General features: G+C 43.7%; 1 protein-coding gene across 6 annotated transcripts in view; it reads left to right on the top strand.

The window, feature by feature from the left end:
- Nucleotides 1-8,351: 8,351 nt before the first annotated feature.
- The window catches only part of RIPOR3 (RIPOR family member 3), a 53,164-nt gene continuing 48,623 nt past the window's right edge, over nucleotides 8,352-12,892 (top strand). For 2 of the 6 annotated variants that reach the window (XM_074920060.1, XM_074920051.1), the window contains exon 1: nucleotides 9,139-9,208. The gene's annotated coding sequence lies outside the window, so the exon portion shown is untranslated. Of the gene's footprint in view, nucleotides 8,394-8,656; nucleotides 8,699-9,138; nucleotides 9,209-9,609; nucleotides 9,689-12,892 lie in introns of those variants that run through there. The other 4 variants (XM_074920056.1, XM_074920055.1, XM_074920057.1 and 1 more) reach the window with 4 other exon arrangements.

Here is a 12,892-nt window from a genome sequence, read left to right as displayed (position 1 = left end):
AATCCTTCCAAGAATAAAGCATAGAAAATGTCTGCCAGTGTATGTTGACTGTTACTGATGACCCACCTAAGCTTTTATTGTATAGTTCAGGGCTTACGCTCTTTTTATATTTATCTTAAACTGTCAGTGCTAGCTCACAAGAGTGTTAGATTCAGTAGATTTTGTTCTGATCTTGTATTGGTGTTGATGATAGTTTGGGGAAAAGGGGGAAAGAGAGGCTTTATTTAAAAAAGGCGTAATAAGAAAGTCATACCACAGATCCTTCTGCTTTCTGTAAAAAGAAAACCCTCTGTACTTACAGGCTTTCATTTTCATACCTTCTGCAATTTTCATACATTAATCTTGCATACCAGTTATATTTCCCTACAAAGAGGAGAGTTTTCAAGGACAGTGTATACGCTTTTCAGCATATTAGGGACACGTGATCTCAAATTGCTTTTACCTTTCCCTTAATAAGTGCTACAGACAAACTATTTGTGTCGTAAATGCATCTGATGTTCCCAAATCCAAATAATATAGAGCACTATTTATAGGTGCCCATGAAGCCACAGAAGTATATTTCATAGAATTCTGTTAATACTCCTGATGCTGGAACAGGATATGTGAATTTACAAATGTTGCATGAAATAGAAGGACTTTGAGATGGTAGCTTGTTATATTTTATCTCCATGAAATACAGTCCATACCAACAGCACTGTACAAACACAAGAGCAAAGCTCACCAGGTAAATCCCATTGCATGACAGTTTAAATAATGTATTAATAATAGTAATACTTAATACATGGATATAATAAAGACTGAATTTCTTATTCTGAAATTGTGCCGTTTGTGGATTTTAATTTGGGTTTGGGGTTTGGTTTTTTTTTTCTGTTTTTTTTTCAGGGGAACCAATAGTTGGTTTAGTAATGAATGTATTTGCTTTTTAACTATACAGCTATAAAATTACTTTTAGTGTCAAAGTAGTGATATAAAAATTTGTTGCTTTACTTGTGCAGATATCAGCAATACGATACAGTCCTACCAGTAGTATAGTGGCTGTGTAGGTACAAGTATGTGTGTGTAGTTCAAAAGTGCTCTCTAGCTAGGGACTGCTTCTTTTCTGGCTAGATTTTATGAGTGCATTTTTGTACAGGTACCTGGGAAGGCTTGAGAAATATTTCTGTATTAAAAAAACCCAAACAAACTAAGGAACTGCAGCACTTGGTTTTAAATATCTACTGCAGAGAAGCTAGGAGCATACAAGTCCAAAGTAATGTACACTTCAAATCATATTTTTGATCATTAAATAGATATTACAAAATACTTCCATTGTTAACTGAAGAGCTAATGCTACTTCAGCCATTAAAGATAGGATGGACCAGAGGAGCAATCAGAGAGTTAAGACGGAAAAATTTCTGTGTTCTGATTCTGGCTCTGCTTTCTTCTTTGGCTGTCAACAAAACAATTAGCCTTCCCCCCCTCCTCCTCCATGCACATTTAGTTACTTTGATGCAATATTTACTTACCTGTCAGTGACATAATGAACTGATTATTTTTAAAGTTCATATATGAGATATTTTTCAATAAAATATTTCTAGTTTCCTAGGGTTGTGGGGTTTTCTTTCAATTTGCACTTTTGTCTAGCTTGATGGAAAAAGTTCTTTGTATCGTACTGCCTGTCAAATAATTATTTGTTTCTGGTGTGCTATAAAGCTAGATCCAGTTTTGGAAACATTTAAACTTATTAACACAAAATGTTCCCATCAATTGAAGTTAAACATAGGCACCATACCTAGGAGTCTGCCCAAATCTAGAAGAGTTGTGTGAAGGGAGTGCCTAGCAGCAACATACCCCAGTAATCAGGGACACCAACGCTGTCACGCTTCCTGCAGCGGGATGGAGACGATAACAAACATGGGAGCACTGTGAAAGCCAGCTCTGGTCAGGACTCCTGAGATGGGTGTGCTTGGGAGGCTCAGGAACCCACTGCTGAGGAAATCCTCAGAGTGTACTGTGATGGAATTATTTCTTTATTAGGCAAGAGAAACCAGTGAATGGTTCCAGATTTTCTTACCTCTGCAGAAATTTCTGCTTTTCATTCTGAATGGGAATTCTGATTTTCAGCTGGCTCTAACATCAGACCTTCCATGGAGGATGTGTTGCAAGTGCTGTTTAGAAAGTATGCCATTTGCCCCAGCAGTGGATGGTCTGTAGAATATTTCTGTGATTTTTCTTGGTTAGGGCATTTACTTATGATAAACTTCTGAAGTTTTCTGAAAATACTTTCCTAACAAGTCAAAAAATGGTATCTTTATTTGTACTCTCAGGTTTCTAACTAAAATAATCAGAAGCTTTTGAAGCTTTTTCCTCCCATTCATCTAGTAATCCATTTCTGTTCAATGACTCTGGATTACTTTGAAATTCTCCCTTATTTAAACACGGTAGTACTAATCACAGCTGACATCTCACACTTGCACAAATGTGTAGGGTTTAATGATTTAACTCTTCTGGCTAGAGTGTTCAAAAGAAACCATGCTGGTGCTCAAGCTATATAGGTCAATAGATAACACTCCAGTGTTTCTTTCCTCAAAGTAATTTGTAAACATTACTTATTTGTCTTTCCAGTACTCACTGAGCATTCCTGATCTAGCATTTGGAAAAATTGTGGCAGATCAAAGGAATAATTGCTCCGAAATTTTAAACTTAACTTGGTACAGATTAAAATTTTGTCTTATTATTAGAGAATTAAATAAAAATCTCCACCTAATAAACCTTTTGGAATAAAGGCTTTGCTTCAAGGCTTGACTGGAAAGCTTGTTATAGCTATTTGTGAATAAAACAGTGCCCTCTGCTAGCGGTTGTAACCTAGAACGAGTAATACTTTAAGTGCCATCTGCTGAATAATGAGTACTTGTGCCTTTTACTACAAAGGAACGTTTTTATACAGAGTGGTGGTTGATAGATCTTAAAATTATTTATGACTACACACAGTATGCTTATAAAGCAAATTATTAGGCTTTGTCTGTTGTTAAAGGTAATTTCCTGTCAAACAGGGATAGCATTTGAGCTTTAAAGTGAACAAGCTGCTATGGATTCTAACAGTTTAATCTTTTATAAACATCCAGCTCCTGTTACACAGTACCTTGCTTCACAGCTCGATTGGACGGGGTTGTCTGTATGTCCTCTTGTCCTCCAGGGTGTGATGTTTAAACACTGCACCACTCGCCAGTGTGTTATTTGTCATCACTTTGCACTGAGTGTGACTATCGCTCCTGTAAGCAAGTCCCTCCTGCCCCATACTTTCGTAGATACTCTTTCAGAAATTTTGCATTTAACTCCCTTTCCCTGAGCTGGTGTGCTTTTCTACGCCTGCCTTCTTTCAGGACTGCCAGAAACGAGTTTGTGTCCTCTGGGCTCGCCCTGCTGCCAAGACAAACAGTTTTGGGCCCCTCACTACAAAAAGGACATTGAATGACTTGACTGTGTCCAAAGAAGGGCAACGGAGCTGGGGCAGGGTCTGGAGCACAGGTCGTACGAGGAGCGGCTGAGGGAACTGGGGGGGTTTAGTCTGGAGAAGAGGAGGCTGAGGGGAGACCTCATCGCCCTCTACAGCTCCCTGACAGGAGGGTGCAGAGAGGGGGGATGAGTCTCTTTAACAGCGATAGGACAAGAGGGAATGGCCTCAAGTTGTGCCAGGGAAGGTTTACACTGGATATTAGGAAGCATTTATTTACAGAAGGGGTTGCTGCGTGTTGGAATGGGCTGCCCAGGGAGGTGGTGGAGTCCCCATCCCTGGAGGGGTTTAAGAGTCGGGTCAACATAGCGCTGAGGGATCTGGTGTAGTTGGGAACTGTCAGTGTCAGGTTAATGCTTGGACTGGATAATCTTCAAGGTCCTTTCCAACCTAGATGAATCTGTGATTCTGTGACAGAAACGTTGCAAGAAAGGGGCTGATGGCAGGACCTGTTGTGGGTCTGCTATTTGTCTGACTGTGAGAAAATTGATTAATTTTGCAGATGCTGCCTGCATTCAATTGCAAAAATAATGACAGATCTGTATAAAATAATGCATTAATACCCATGATTTGAATTATTATTGGGTAATGTGTGAGGTGTCTGAGATCGCTCACACATGCTCAAAAGGAGGTGCCAGGGCGCCCGCGCCACTAGTGATGTGCTGCAGCTCGGCCCGTGCCCTGGTGGGGTGGAGTATGTGAGTATCTGTGTGTGTGTGTGTGTGTGTGTGTGTGTGTGTGTGTGTGTGTCTGTATGTGTGTGTGTGAGTATCTGTGTGTGTGTGTGTGTCTGTGTGTGTGTGTGTGTGTCTGTATGTGTGTGTGTGTATCTGTATGTGTGTGTGTGTCTGTATGTGTGTGTGTATCTGTATGTGTGTGTGTGTGTGTGTGAGTGTCTGTATGTGTGTGTGTGTGAGAGTGTACGTGTGTGAGAGAGTGTGTGTGTGTGAGAGTGTGTGTGTGTGAGTGTCTGTATGTGTGTGTGTGTGACTGTGGGGGGGTGGGGGTGTCTGTGTGTGTGTGAGAATGTCTGTGTGTGAGACTGTGTGTCTGTGTGTGAGTGTGTGTCTATTTCGGGGGGGGGTGTGTGTGAGAGAATGTCTGTGTGTGAGACTCTGTGTGTGTCTGTGTGTGTGAGTGTGTGTATTTCGGGGGGTGTGTGTGTGAGAGAGAATGTGTGTGAGACTGTGTGTGTGTGTGAGAGAATGTCTGTGTGTGAGACTGTGTGTGTGTGTGAGAGAATGTGTGTGAGACTCTGTGTGTGTGTCTGTGTGTGTGTGAGTGTGTGTCTATTTCGGGGGATGTGTGTGTCTGTGTGTGAGGCTCTGTGTGTGTCTGTGTGTGAGGCTCTGTGTGTGTCTGTGTGTGAGGCTCTGTGTGTGTCCGTCCCGACCCCAGGCGGGGGCCGCCGTGCCCTTCCCCCGCCCGCGCCGGCTGCCGCTGTGGCGGCGGGTCCCGGCAGGGGGCGCTGTGTGCTGGGAGCGGCGGGGCCCGGCCGGTCCTGGCGCCGCCTCCCGCCGCCTGCCCCCTGCGTACGGAGCGCGCCGAGAGCGGCGGGCGAGGGCATCGCCTTAGTGCTGAGGTCCGACGAGGAGGTTGGCGACATTTTAGGAAAAGGTGAAACAGTCCTCAGGAACATATTTTAGGAACATAGAAAGCAATTATCCTATTTAGACGATTCAAATTAACTTGGGCTTTTTCTCCTCAGTATTTTTCTGCATTAGGCTTTTCCTCCTCAGTATTTTTCTCCATGCGTACAAGAGCAGGTAAAACCCACTGTGAAACTACAGAGCTTAAACAAGCAGACATTTACACACTAACATAATAGAACTGTCACTGTTTATTAACCAAATAGTACTGATGCGTGATAATAAGTAAAAATAGAAAAGTCCAAGCTAAGGAGAATAGAAAAATTCAATTTTTCCATCTGTGTCACATTTGGAAATACTGAATCCATGTGAGGTCAGCCACTGTCCAGTTCCATTCAGCTTTTAGAAGATAATCTTTGCTTCTGCCAGCTCATCTCTTAGTTTCCCTTCTGAGTTACAATGCCATGAACTATAAACTCCATTGCAGATACATGCACAAAGCAAAAATAATCATGTGCAGAGAATTCTGGATGTGTGTAATTACAGTTTAATCTTCCTATAACACACGCTCAGAAACTCTTGAACTCTTTGCATAAGGATGATTTGTTATAACATGATCTGAAGTTTGTTGTTACAGTAATGAAAGTCCTACTCAATATCAATAGATTGATAATCTCCTTCTATGCAAATTACTTTATAACATTTAAGTAGCATCCTGAAATTAAAAGAATACAAAATAAGAAAGGGTGGGGTGGAAACACAAACAAGTGTTTGCATACATACTGCTTACATTAAAAACAGCAAGAAAAATGATTGGTTTTTTCCAAGTGATCCTGGTGTAAAGGATCATATTAATAGACCTAACTACTGAGTAATTAGCTATTGCCATTATAAACAGTTATGGTTTATAGCACCCTTTCTAAAATTCAGTTTAGCCTGGATCTTCCTGAGAAACCTGGTCTGCTCACAGAGTTGGCTGTCTATAGTTCAGTTGGTTAAGAAAACAAAAATTACTTAATTCAATACGTAAATGATAAAACTGTAGTTAATCTGTTTATGCCAGGCACTGGTGAGGCTGAAACACTAAATGTATAATGTTACTGCAACCACCCTGAATATTTTGTTGTAAAGTGATCTTGTATATCATTGGCATACTCCTTGATAGATGTTGAGTGGCTGAATTTGTGAAGTGGGTTTGTGAAGTGCTTTGAGATCCTTGGAAGAACTGTACTAGCATTTTTTTAATGTTCCTTTACGTCTGAGAGACATCAGAGTGTGTTTTATTTTTTCATTGTAAATATTACAATAGTGCCAGCAATGGAGTATTTACTGCTTTTCATATGTGTGAGAATACTAAACATATGTATTTTTAAAGGAAATTCCAGAAGAATGTGAAACTAGCTTGTAACAATAATTTGTAGGTTTGTGTCTATTGTTTTCAAGAATATGTAAATTGTTACATTATAGAACTCGCTTTGAACCCTGCTACATAATTAGCTGCACTAAACATCAGTATTCAATTTGGAAAATCTGTAGCCAAGTGTTTTATTAGAATTTCATGGAAAAGGAGAATGTGAACAAAACCATAGAGCAAATAATCTGAAATGCAGTTAAAAATAATGAAAACCAAGCACCAGCCACATAAACACACCAGATGAAGACACAGCAAATGAAGATCATAAAAAATAAACTGGAGTAAAAACACGTAAGGCCAATCCTCAGCTGAAGTAAACAGGGACATCTGCACCGGGACCGATGGAACCTTGGTCATTGGCGTTAGCTGAGGGTCTGGTCTGTGAAATTTATTAGAAGTCTCATGTTTAGGAGGAAATGACAGTAACAGTAAAGGTTTTTTGGTCAACTGGTTGCATAGGGCTCCTGCAGAGATTTGGTGTTCTGACAGATGTCCTCCTGCAAATCCAGTTAAGTTGATTTAAAATAGCCCCTCCGTGCTCCACCCTGCTGTGGGGCTGGCACGCCAAGACGTGAGTCTGTGCTTAAACTGCTGCAGCTCACAGTCCATGTTGTAGCGTAGTCCTGTGCTGCATGAGTTGGTGTGGTAGCGCTCGCTCTGAGGGGCCTGAGGCTGGAGCACACATCCAGCTTCACTGACTGTCCCCTAAGATTGCAAAACCTGAGCAGAGAGGCAGGACACGCGGCTGGCTGCATCCTGAACTGCTGCAGCTATGCTTGCTGGGGGGGATTCTTCAAGCAGTCAGTGTGATTGATCATAAAACCCCATTATACTAGGAAAATCAAGAGAACAGTTAGTAGAGTTACAATTATTGGAATATGCCATGTACTTACCTGTGCAAAGCCACGCGTTTGCATCTCTTGCTTTGTCTTGCTGGCTACACCAGCTCTGACACTAGTCTTTCCCATGGTGTATCACTGTTGCCTTTTTCAGCGCTCCAAGCCCCAACCAGTTTCAAGATCTGGTATAAAACCCACTTTTACTTGTATCTCAGCACCGTTCTTTCTAATATATATAAACCCCAAAGTGCTTGAGTTGTTTGCTCAGCCAGCTCCATCAGCCCATCTGTTTTTGTCTCTTATTGCTCTCACTTTCATGTGTGTCAGTTCCCTCGTGCATCTTCTTAAAAACATATTCAGCTGTGCAAGAGATCTTCCCTTGCCTGTTTCAAGGCATGGGAAACATGCTCACAGAAAAAGACAAATCTTAATCAACTTCATAAAGTACTGCAAAAGAAAACAGTGACTCTGCCCTAACAGGTTCTTGTATGGGGATCTCTGGTCATCTGGTGCCTTGAGAATTTTACTTAGTGTTTCATCCTCCTGAAACAGGATGGAAGAGTCTGGTATGTGTCCTCGATGTTGCTGAATATGGTCAAAAGGGGAGCAAACACTACTAGTAGTAAAGTTATTGTAAAAGCATGTCCAAATTCCATACAGTCAGCTCATTTTCCTCGTGGGGAGTGTCTAGCTTCCTGTGCTGTCAGTCAGCCAGCGTGCTGTCAGTCAGTCAGCATGCTGACCTCATGGGGAAGCGGTGCTAAAAAACACTGGGGAAAACAGGGGAGGGATGAGACAGACCGTAACCCAAGGTGCTCTGCCAAGGCAGGAAGTTTGTGTGTTGGTGTTTACAAAAGGCCTGGTGAGGCATTGTTCAGAAGAGAAGAGGTGTGATTGTGTGGGTTCATACGGTGAGGCAAGGAACTGGGGAGGATTTCAGCCTGCTTTCTACATCACAGTTTCACATCTTTTTGCCAGGATTGTCTGGAAGGTGTCTAGAAAGTCAGCGGGAGGGAGCTCATTCTCGAGGAACAGTACCTGCCTGAAGGAGCAACAAGGTCAGTTGTGGGGTCAGAAGGGGCTCGGGGTGGACTCTGGTTGACGAAGGACCAAAGACAGAGGAAATGACACGTCTCTCCAATAATAGAAAACCTATGGGAGGGCAGGGTGGAAAAAGGGAGGAGGCAGTCGGAGAAAGAAAGATGATCATTAGGGAAAGACTGAGGGTTCTAAGAGGAGGGAGGCTTGAAAGGGATAGTGAGAGAGAGAGCGGGGTAAGGGCAGAGGGGGAGTGAGCAGTGACGGGGAAGATGGGAGGGGAGAAAAATCTAGGCACGGGAGAAAATGCCTGAGAAGTGAAGGGGTAAGAGTTGGCGGCTCAGGGGAACGGAGGAATAACCGGGAGCGGGGGGGGGAGCAGGCGCGGGTGTCCCCGCGTGGGTACCCGGTTTGTCACTGCCCGCGGCGCGGCCTGCAGGAGGAGAGCCGGGGCGGGCGGGGGGGGACGCCTGGGGTGATGCTCCCGGGCGAGTGCGGAGGGTCCGGGCCGTGGCCGCGGGCTCGGCGTGTGCTGGAGCCGCGCTGCGCGCTGCCAGCCCCCCTGCCGGGATGGGGGGGTCGGAGGGAGGGAAGGAGGGAGGGAAGGAGGGAGGGAGGCAGCGAGCGGGACGGGGCCATCGGCGTCCAGCAGCCAAGCCCGCTCCGGAGCCGCGGCTTCCTGGAAACGGAGCCCAGCTGGGTGACAGGCGGCGGCGATAAGCGGCGGCTATCGGGGCCCTCCCGCCGGGCCCGGCCTCGCCGCCAGCCGCCACGGGAGCGGGAGCGGTGCGGGTCGCCCTCCGCGCCCCTCCGCGCCCCGCCGCCGGGAGGGCAGGTAGGAAACACCTGGCCGCGGAGGACCGCGGAGCGAGTCCCGCCGGGGACTCCCGGGAACGGGCAGGGTAGGGGGGTAAGCGCGGGGTGACGGCCCCGGCCCCGGCTCCGGGCGCGGAGAGGCGGCGGGCCGCGACCCCCGGCCTGCCCGGCGGCGGGAGGTGCGGGGCCGGGGCGCGTCGGTGACGGCGCTTCGGGCACCGGCAGAGAGACGGTGTCCCAGCCGTGCGGGGCAGCGGGGAGGCACCGGCACCGCATCGGTAGGTGAGAGCTGCAGGGCACCGGTGGCGGGCATGTCACCTGTGGGGGGGCAGGCTCCTTAGGAGTCCGCGGGCATCTGTCAGCTTACAAGCTTCGAAGGATGCTGATATTCCCACAGAGGCTGGACCGGCAGCTTGTTATCCAGGGGTGAACGCATTCCCGCCGGGAAACACCCAGGAAGCCCCTGGGAGGTGAACGCCTGGCTGGAGCAGGTGGAAAAGTAAGAGGAGCAGGACAAGGCTTATGCCATCCTGCAGGGTTTGCGTTTTGGAGGTGTCGTTGTGTAGGCTGGTTCTGTTTTAGTTAACTGTTTGTCTGTGCAGAGATTACGTTGTATTTGCTCATAAATACGAATTGAGGTTTTGGGTCATAGCCCAGTTACATTTTGCTTTAGACAGAGTTTAATTTCCCCTTTTAAAAAGTGTTTTAAATACGTTGGGCCATATGGAAATTGAGTTGTTCATCAACCAAAGAAACTTGAAGGAATTTGAAAAATAAGGTTACATATTTCTTGAGCCATTTCTTGAGTATTGAACCAGAGTCATAGTACAGCACCAGTACTCAAAACTCCTGATTCAGTCATTTCCTTTGTTGGGATCAAGACTTAATCTGCCTCTACCTGTGTTTTCACAGCTGTAAAATGGAACTACACCTCTTAATGAGGGGCATTACATATTCTTTTTGGAAAGATGTTAATTAAAACAAAAGCAGAGGAAGATCATTTGTAAGGGTAGTAAACAATGCAAAATGTATCTGAGGGAACATTTCATGTTGGATGGAGAGATACATCTGAGAAAAATGTGTCTAAGGGATTCTGCATATTAGAAGCTTCTCTGCTGTATTCATTTCTCATGCAGTTGATCACTTACATGCTGCTGCTCTAAATTCTGCTGAGCGAATGACATAAGCACCACATGTAGTAGTGGAGAAAAAGCTGCACAAAACCTGCCAAAATGGGACGGAGCTGCTATTGAATGACAGGCCAAGCCTGCTTTATGCCCCAGGTCTAGGGAGAAACTTGTATGAGATACAACACATGCGATATGGTAGTGAACAACTAGCTTGGTAATTTTTTCCTCTGATTAGTCTGGATACTGTTTAGAAGAATTAAAGGGCTCCCCTGCGATGACAAGTCCTGCTTCCCTATCTAGTGCTCGGTCCTCAAGTCAGTCAGCAACTGCAGTGAAGCAGTGGTGTTTCTGTTAACAGCATGGAGCCAAGAATGGGGAAATTTAGGCCAAACAGTGAGTTATGTAATGGTATTCCCTAAGGGGTAGTATAAAGATGAGATGATTTCCTTCTGTCAAGACAAAGAGCAGCCATACAGTTGCTCTTCCCTCTAGCCCTGGGTTCCTTAGGAGCAATTCAGGCAGGGAGTTGAGCCCCTGTAGTATCAGTTTATTCTGATCATTTTATTTCTTCACAAATATTCCTTTGCAATATCCTCATAAAGAACCTGAGAAGTGGTATAGAGCCACTGTGGCTAGGAAGGGAAACTAGACTCAGTCTACAGGGAAGGGAATGTTATGATTTTAATTTGTCTTTTTTTGGGCTTTGAGGAGTGATAATGTGGAGTCATAGTGCATGAGGATAAAATGGAGTTCTGTGTATAGAAAACTATACAAAATAAAGCAAGGGAGTGAGAACTGTCTCAGAAGGTTTGTTAATTATGCCATTTGGATGAAATAAATGGAAAGGCTAGATTGGAAGTGAAGGAGATATTTTATGTAAAATAGTAGGTTTAATATTAGTTAAATATACACAATCTTAGCCAAAAGGCTGAGAAAAAGGGAACTGACAGAGTTGAATTACCAAAACTGTTACTGGCCAGAACTGGAATTTGGAAGGTGACTGGCTGGTGGCAATCCAAAATTATACAGACAGCAAGTCTTGCAAAGGACATCAGCCAGCCTTTAATGACTACAGGTGCTCAGGGTCCTGGGTTTAATTCTGATCATAAGATGGTGCCTCCAGAAGTACAAAAGGGACATACATATTTATGAAATACCAGTTTCATCCACTTTTTTCAACTTTTCCATTTCTGTTGCCAGCTTATTCTCCCTCAGCACAGATTGTTTTAAACCAGTATGTCTTCAAAGACAGAATGCCCGAAAAACATAATTTTTATTCAGGTCAACATTTTAGGGAAAAAAATTGATTTTCAGCCAATCTACATTTAATCCATTAGTAATTTAGAGAGGGTCAAAACACCAAGATGATCTTGGCTTCTTTGCCACTAATACAGAAAATACTGTGAGTGCAGTTATCAAACCGATTTATATGTAACTGATCTAGATTTGAATTTAGCTGTCTCAAATTAATAAAATTTGTTTCATGAGGAACTTAAAATGCAATTATTATTGGAAAAGTAACTGTTTCAGTCATATTTTGTTATTCATCGGATGCGTTATTTCCATGAATTCATCCCTGCTCTGCTTGACAGAGTGGCAAAAATCCACTTTCATTATTTTTTTCATTCTTGCTCCTCCAGGCTGAGTTAAGTGGATGCAGTAGCCTTTGCAAATTGCTCTGGCCCTTGTATCATGAGTAGAGATCCATAGTAGAGTTTGTATCTTGGGGTGTCAATCTCAGTTGCACAGTAAAATACCCATAATAACTTTCATTGGATTATAGTCATATAGTATGACTTTAAGATTTCAGACTGACTTGTCAAGATTATTGGTGATTAAAAAAACTGTTCACTTGTTGACTTAGCAAACTGAATTGGGCCAGAAAGCTTTTATTCTTGTTTTTCTTTCCTTTCTCTACGACTAAATTGTTCAGACTACAAATTGTGAGAATGCTGGCATGCTCAAGCTGGATTGTCCAAGACTTACATTAAACATCAATAGGTTACTATAATTTCAAGTAAGACCAGTAAAATCTATTGGTCCTCAAGCACTCAGAGAGCCAAGGGCTGCGTGTTTCGGTCTGGGTAACTAATAATAGGGGCATCTGAATTTAACAGACACTTCAGACATCTTGGCCTAATGTGCTCCTGACATATTTCATCTATAAAATGGTGATAATACAGTGATGTTTACATAGTACTGGGGACATGATAAGAAATCAATATCAATCTTTCTCCATTATGTAGGAGGAGTTCTATTTATGACTAGGGAACGAACCTTGTTCCTCTTACCTGAATACTTTCCTCACTTATTTCAGATGTTAGAAACAGTGGTAACAAAGTACTCATCATTTTGTTTAAAGAAAGCTGGTTCATAGAATGTGTGCTCACCACAGGAGTTTTCTCTAATAGAAACACTTTTAAACTTGTAATTCTAAGCTATGCTTAAATATTGGTAGCTAATACTCTGTCCGCCCATGAAGGCGAAAAGGGTTATCTGATTGCATGTATTTGCAGATCTGATTGCATGTATTTGCAGATCTCTCTCTGCTTCACATTCTTGCAGACCAGAAC

Source organism: Athene noctua, chromosome 16 (genome assembly GCF_965140245.1).
Source record: "Athene noctua chromosome 16, bAthNoc1.hap1.1, whole genome shotgun sequence".
In the NCBI taxonomy this organism is placed as follows: domain Eukaryota; kingdom Metazoa; phylum Chordata; class Aves; order Strigiformes; family Strigidae; genus Athene; species Athene noctua.
Note: the sequence above shows the minus strand (reverse complement) of the source record. Positions and strands in the feature narration are given on the sequence as shown.